Here is a 7,926-nt window from a genome sequence, read left to right as displayed (position 1 = left end):
CAATTAAAGAAAATTTTTTACTGTGCAAACTCTGTGCCCTTCCCGCATGACAAGCTAATTCAGAGAAACCCCCCAAACAAAAACACACCAGTCTCGGCCTTTATATAAAAAAAACACACCAGTCTCGGCCTTTATATAAAAAAAACAAACCAGTCTCGGCCTTTAAATAAAAAACGAAAACGCCAGTCTCGGCCTTCATATAAAAAAGAAATACAACAGTCTCGGCCTGTTTATAAAAAGCAACAAAATTGGCCAGACCTTCTACTTTTTCCCCTGCGAGGGTGATCCGTCTCGCTTCCGGGCATGGCCCCTACCCGCCCTGCAGCTCCTCCTCAATGGGACCCCAGTGGCTGCAGCAAGGCTGGGGGAAGGCTGCTGAGGGTCAGATGGTGAGACGGCAGATGCCCTTGGGGGTCGGCCTGGACCAGCTCTGGGCCTGGAGGGGCTGGCTGCTGACTGCTCCAACTCTGCTTGGGCGGCAGCAGTCTGTCCAACAGCTGGTGGCAGCTGCAATGGAGGAGTGACAGTGTTGGCTGCAGGGATGCTGCCAACCTGACAGAGCACAGGCAGTCCCTGGTCGGCTGATTCACTGGCACGTGCACGGTCCAGCGCTGCAGCATGCGCAGCAATCTGCTGAAGCCCAGACTGCTGGGCTGCTGCAGCGCGGCGAGGGCCCCAGCGATGCCTGGCTGAGCCAGCGAGTGTGGCAGCAGTTAGTGCCCGTGTGGCTCTTGTCTGTGTCTGGATGACACCAGCCAGTGAATGCACGGCATGACTGAGCACTTGGCTGGAGGCCGCCTGTGCTGCTGCGAAGTCCTGCAGACTCCTGGCCTGTGCTGCCCCGAATTCCTGCACACTCCTTGCCAGTGACTCTATGGAGTCAGGCGTCATTGCCACTGCAGCCAGGAGCTCAGTGTGCCTGCGCTCAGCCTGGGCACCCATTTCCGCTGGGAGCCGCACCTCCTCTGTGCTCACTGTAGCAGGACTGGAGGCCATACTCTCCCTCCGGGAAGAAGGCCGCCGAGCTTCCCCCCTCTCCTGCGTTGCTGCAGCCCGCTGGTCCCCGGAGCATCACTCTCCTCCGACACTTCCCCCTGCTCCCCTCCAGGGAAGACGTGTCCCCAGCATAGCCATGGGCTGCCTCGGCTGAGGATGTCCCTGATGGGCCAGCTTCCTCTTCCTCCTCCTCTATCTCTGACTCGGAGACAGTGGCAGCTTGAGGGCCTGCCTCCTCACCTGGCGAGTCACCATCTGAAAGCAGAGAGGTACAAGAGTTGCTTTAGGGTGAGGACATGACGGCAGTGAGGGAGGCATGAGTGCTGCTATGCACTGCATTGGTTCGATAGTGACAAAGGATGCTGGTGTGAGGCACAAGTGGAAAGAGAGAGGTCCAAAAGGTGATGACCTTACCATTGGTGCCCAGAACAGGGTCGGCCTCTCCAGTGGCGACGGGGCCAATCAGCCGGCCTGCCATGATCCGCTCCACTCGCTGCTCGAGGTCGCTGAGCTGTTTCAGGTCAGGACGGCCTCCCCCGGTCTGTCACTGCTGTCTCCGGTTATGAGCCAGCTTGCCCTGCAAGAAGCCCTGATCTTGCCTGCACAGCCTCCCATGGTGGAATAGCCCTGACAGTGTGAAGCCCTGATCTTGCCTGCACAGCCTCCCATGGTGGAATAGCCCTGACAGTGTGAAGCCCTCATCTTGCCTGCACAGCCTCCCATGGTGGAATAGCACTGACAGTGTATAAACTCCTGAATGTGCAAGTGCTTTTCATGCCATTCCCATAGCTGCTGGATGAGGGCTGGGCATTAGGGCTTTCAGGTCCCTTTGGCCATCAACTGAGGTGCACATGCAGGGATGAGGAGGATACTGGAAAGGGTACTCACCCTGACAACCCAAGTGTGGTCTGTTGTGTATGTGTGCTACTTTGAACCTATGGACAGGACTGCACTACTTGTAGGGCGTAGTGATACGCAGTACCACTCCTGGCCATAGGGGTATAAATAGTACTGTGGGTACTGATCTCCCCTCAGTTCCCGCCTGTGGGCATGAAGTAAAGACCTACGTATAGTCCCTACCTCCAACCAGTAAAGACCTGTTTTATTGTTACTGATTAAGTCTGAGTATTAATTACTTGAACAACTCACAGATTTAACACTGGCGACGAGTCTGATTCGGACCCTGCGGCAGTCACTCCACGGCAGCTTCGTCCACAGCCAGGACGTTGCAGAGAGGTTTCCACCCTCTCCACCCCACTGGAAGACATCCTGACCTCGGAGCCTCCATCGGCGACCGTCAGCTTCTTCTCCAGCTTGGTGGTGGGTAAGCCGTTGTCTGAGCCGGGCAGCGACGCGACAGGCAGTCGACCGCGTTGGCCGCACGAACGGGGCTGGGGGAGCTGGAGGAATAGGGCGCGAGAGCCGCTTCGAGCGGGAGGCGTTTCAACAGAGCGATCGCATCTCCTGATAAGAGCCGAGAGCCGCTTCGCGATCCAGCGATCGCATCCGCTGATAAGGGCCGCACTCGGGCGATCGCGGCGAAGATAAGGGCCGCACTCGGGGGCTGAAGGGAGACGGCGTTGGGGGACGGGTGAAGACCGCCAAGCGCGGGAAAACCGCCATTTTGTGGGCGGAGGACGACGGCAAGAGCGGGAAGCCGCCATCTTGGATAGCAGTAAAAAAAAAAAATCTGAGAAATTGCAAATCTACAATGCCTAAACACGGGAATATTAGCACCTTTGATAGTGACCTCGAAGATTGGGCCATATATGTTGAAAGAGTAAAAAATTATTGTAAGGCCAATAAAATTCGTGACCAAGATAAAGCTCTAACATTATTAAATTTAATGGGTGCGAAGACATACGGGCAATTGAAACACCTGTTATCACCAGATGAACCGGCGGATAAGACGTTCGATGAGATTGTTACTGTCCTGAAAGATCATCTAAACCCCACGCCGCTGATGCTAGCGGAACGATTTAAATTTTACGACAGAAGGCAGCTACAGCATGAAAGCAATGCTGAATATTTGCTGGAATTGCGTAAATTAGCGAAATATTGCCAGTTTGGAACGGGACTGACAGATGCACTACGAGACAAATTTGTGTGTGGTTTATTTAAACAGGATACACAAAAGCGACTGCTCGAGGAGAATGAGCTGACGCTTGAGAAGGCGGTCACTATGGCAGCAGCACACAAAGCCGCAGCGAGAGGCACGGCAGTAATGCAGCTACGGTCACCGGAGCTCAGTGCACACAAATTGGGTGTGAGTTCTGGCAAATGTTATCGTTGTGGAAAGACAACGCATGGTCAGAACCAGTGTTGGTTTAAAAACCAAGAATGTAGAACTTGTGGTAGGCTTGGACATATAGCTAGAGTATGCAGGTCAGGGAAGAAGACCAGCAACAAGAAGTCACCGCAAGGAAAATACGCAAAGGTACACAAGGTGACCGAACAGGAGTCCGATTCAGACGCTAGCAGTAATGAACTGGTTAGCTTAAGCTGTAATGAACTGGCTAGCTTAAGAGTACTCAACGCTGGTAAGGGTGCAGACCTCCAGACAATTTGGGTCACTCTTCAGATAGAAGGAGTCCAAGTAAAACTGGAATTGGACACTGGATCGGCATTGACGGTCATAAATAAGAAAGATTACGGAAAGTTATTCCAACATATTCCCCTACAGGATACGGGGATTATATTGAAAACATACACGGGGCAAAGAGTGTACCCCATCGGGAAAATAGAGGTTGCAGTGGTCCACAAGGGCGAAGACAGTCAAATAATGGACTTATATGTGATATCTGAAGGAGGTTCTCCACTACTAGGACGGGAGTGGATTAGGAAAATGAATATGGACTGGCATTTCCTACAAACAATAATGAGTGAGAACTCGGTGAAGATAGTCAGCCCAGACTCTGGAACGGATGATGGTAAGCCCAACTCAGGTGCAAAAGACAAAGTTTCAGCACAGAATTCCACTGAGCAACAACAACATAGTTTAACTGTGGATTCTGAGTCTGGCAAGTCTACTGATGTGCCCATTTCTGAGGGACATCGGGCTCGAACTCAACTCCATTTCAAACTACAACAGCAATTACAACAAATGCTTCGCCGTTTTGAGCAAGAGTTGAATGCAACGAAAGAGTTCTTTGATATAGAGTTGGAGAATCTGGAAAGACAACAGAAGCAGCTGATGGAGAAAATGGAGCAGGAGCACACAAAACGTCTGATGTCAGAGGAGTTAACGGTCAGCCAACTCCTGCATATGCTGAAGGACAGGACTCTGAAATGGGAAAAACTTGAACACGAACTTCAATATTCAAACGAAAGATGGTAGAAAGGTGAGAAGCAATAAGCAAAGGAGAGAAACACAAAGGGCCAAACTAATTCATAATGAGAGTGTGAAAAAAGCAAGCCTGAAGGCTTTGTATCTTAATGCTAGAAGCATTAGGAACAAGGTGGATGAATTAGTTGTGGAAATAGAGGTAAACAAGTATGATTTGATTGGGATTACAGAAACGTGGCTGCAGGGTGGGCAAGGCTGGGAACTTAACATCCAGGGATATACAATATTTAGGAAGGATCGGCAAAAAGGTAGGGGAGGTGGGGTAGCATTGCTGGTAAAGGAGGGGATTAATGCAAAGTAAAGGAAGGATATTAACTCGGATGAAACGGAATCTGTATGGGTAGAAATGAGAAATAGCAAGGGGAGGAAAACGTTAGTGGGTGTGATATATAGGCCTCCAAATAGTAATATGGAGGTGAGGGAAGGCATAAAAAGGGAAATTAGAGAAGCGTGCGATAAGAGCACAGCTGTCATCATGGGTGACTTTAATTTACATATTGATTGGACTACCCAAATTAGTAAAAATTCTGAGGAGGAGGAATTCCTGGAATGTTTTCGGGACGGTTATCTGGACCAATATGTCGAGGAGCCGACTCGAGATCAGGCCATTTTAGACTGGGTATTGTGCAATGAGAAGGGACTTATCAACAATCTTCTTGTACAATCTTCTTGGGTCAGAGCGATCATAATATGATCGAGCTCTCAGTCGAGATGGAGAGTGAGGAAATTGAATCAGAGACTAAGGTCCAGAACTTAAATAAAGGGAATTACGAGGGTATGAGACGGGAATTGGGTAAGATTGATTGGGTGGTCTTTCTGGGGGGATTGACAGTGGATAGACAATGGCAAGCATTCAAAGATAGAATGGAAGAATTCCAGAACATGTTTATACCGGTTTGGCATAAAAATAAACCTAAAAAGGTGGCTCAACCGTGGATAACGAGGGAAATTAGGGACAGCATAAAATCAAAAAAAAGGGCATATCAACTGGCAAAAAAAAGCACCAGACCGGAAGATTGGGGGCAGTACAGGATACAGCAAAAGAGGACAAAGGGATTAATCAGGAAGGGGAAAATAGAATACGAAAGTAAACTTGCAGCAAAAATAAAGACAGACTGCAAAAGCTTTTATCGGTATATCAGGAGGAAAAGACTGGTAAAATCCCAAGTCGGTCCCTTGCAGTCCGATTCGGGAGAATATATAATGGAGAATAAGGAAATGGCAGACCAATTAAACTCATACTTTGGTTCTGTCTTCACAAAGGAGGACACAAATAACCTCCCAGGAATATCGGCAAACATAGGGACTAATGAGAGGGAGGAGCTGACAGAAATTAGTATCTCTAGGGATATGGTGTTGGGTAAGTTGAGGGGACTGAAGGCCGACAAATCCCCGGGGCCTGATAAACTACATCCTAGGGTACTTAAGGAGGTGGCCCTGGAGATAGCAGATGCTCTAAGGATCATCTTCCGGAACTCCATTGACTCGGGAACAGTACCCGTGGATTGGAGGGTAGCTAATGTTACCCCAATATTTAAAAAGGGGGGTAGAGAGAAAGCAGGGAATTATAGACCAGTAAGCCTTACATCGGTTGTGGGCAAAATGCTAGAGTCCATTATTAAGGATAAAATAGCGGAGCACTTGACAAATGGGGAAAGGATCGGACAGAGTCAACATGGATTTACAAAGGGTAAATCGTGTTTGACTAATCTGCTGGAATTTTTTGAGGAAGTAACTGGTAAAATAGATGGGGGAGAGCCAGTGGATGTGGTGTACCTTGACTTCCAGAAAGCCTTCGATAAGGTTCCACACAAAAGATTATCATGCAAAATTAAGGCTCATGGGATTGGGGGCAAAGTATTAACGTGGATAGAGAACTGGCTGGCGGATAGAAAACAGAGAGTTGGAATAAACGGCTCATTTTCGGAGTGGCAGGCAGTGACCAGCGGGGTGCTGCAAGGATCTGTCCTGGGACCCCAGCTGTTCACAATATATATAAATGATCTGGATCAGGGAATTGGATGCAATATTTCCAAATTCGCTGACGACACTAAACTAGGAGGAGGGGTGGGCTCTGATGAGGATGTCAGGAGGCTACAGTGCGATTTGGACAGGTTGGGGGAATGGGCGGATACATGGCAGATGCACTATAATGTGGATAAATGCGAGGTTATCCACTTTGGGGGTAAAAACAGGAGGGTAGATTATTATCTAAATGGCAATAGATTGGGAGATGGGGAAGTGCAGAGGGACCTGGGTGTTCTTGTGCACCAGTCACTGAAGGAGAGCATGCAGGTGCAACAGGCGATTAAGAAGGCAAATGGTATGTTGGCCTTCATATCAAGGGGGTTCGAGTATAGGAATAGGGATACCTTACTACAGCTGTACAAGGTGCTGGTGAGACCGCATCTGGAGTATTGTGTACAGTTTTGGTCGCCCCATCTGCGGAAGGATGTTCTTGCCATGGAAAGAGTGCAGCGGCGATTCACCAGGCTGATACCTGGAATGGCGGGAATGACCTACGAGGAGAGATTGAATAGTTTGGGCTTGTACTCACTGGAGTTTAGAAGATTGAGAGGGGATCTCATCGAAACATATAAAATTATGGCAGGCCTGGACAGGCTGAATTCAGAGAGAATGTTTCCAATGGCAGGGGAGCACAGAACCAGGGGCCACAGTCTAAAAATAGCGGGCAAATCATTTAAAACAGAGATGAGGAAGAATTTCTTCACTCAAAGAGTGGTGAGCCTGTGGAATTCCCTGCCACAGAGGGCTGTGAAGGCTAATTCAATAAATATTTTCAAGAGAGAATTGGATATATTTCTGAAGGCTAAGGGGATTAAGGGTTACGGAGAAAAGGCGGGGACGGGGTACTGAACTGGTAAGATCAGCTAAGATCTCAGATGAAGATCAGCCATGATCTCATTGAATGGCGGAGCAGGCTCGAAGGGCCGAATGGCCTACTCCTGTTCCTATCTCTATGTTTCTATGTTTCTATGAAAGGGGTTCGGAGCTCTCAAAGGTTATTGAAAGAGCTGAGGTGGCAACACAGACTGAGATGACTGCAACAGAGCAGCCCTTGGATGCCAAAAGTACGCTGACTCACGTCAACGTAGAACAACAGACCGCTGAAACAGCTGCTCCGGTAGAGGGATTGAATAGTCCGATCAATCAATCTCCAAAAGAAGTTGAAGTAGTAAAATCTCAAATGAGGTCATTAGTAAACGACTTGCTGAAAGCCCAGAAAAAGCTGGATGAAGAGGTACGCATGAAGAAGTCTCTTCAGGAAAGATGTCTGGACTTGGAACAAAAGCTGGCTAACGCCCAGCTGGGTATGGAGGAAATAGAAGACCCTCTCGCTGGCCTAGATCAGGACGACACCGAATATTACTATGTCCTGTCCTGCCCAACTTGTAACTTCGACTCCCACCATACAGAAATCATGGAGGAGCACCGAAAGTCTACGGAACATCGGGAGAAGGTGGCTCTACTACGGAAAAAGGAGGAAGAGAAGGAGGAACTGCGCATGCAGCTGGCAGCTGACAGTGGAGCCCAGAGAGTCTCCAAGAAGCAGAAAAGGAAAA

This window comes from Somniosus microcephalus, unplaced genomic scaffold (assembly GCF_052327205.1).
Source record: "Somniosus microcephalus isolate GS21.2 unplaced genomic scaffold, FLI_Smic_1.0 unresolved_chr2, whole genome shotgun sequence".
NCBI lineage: Eukaryota > Metazoa > Chordata > Chondrichthyes > Squaliformes > Somniosidae > Somniosus > Somniosus microcephalus.
Note: the sequence above shows the minus strand (reverse complement) of the source record.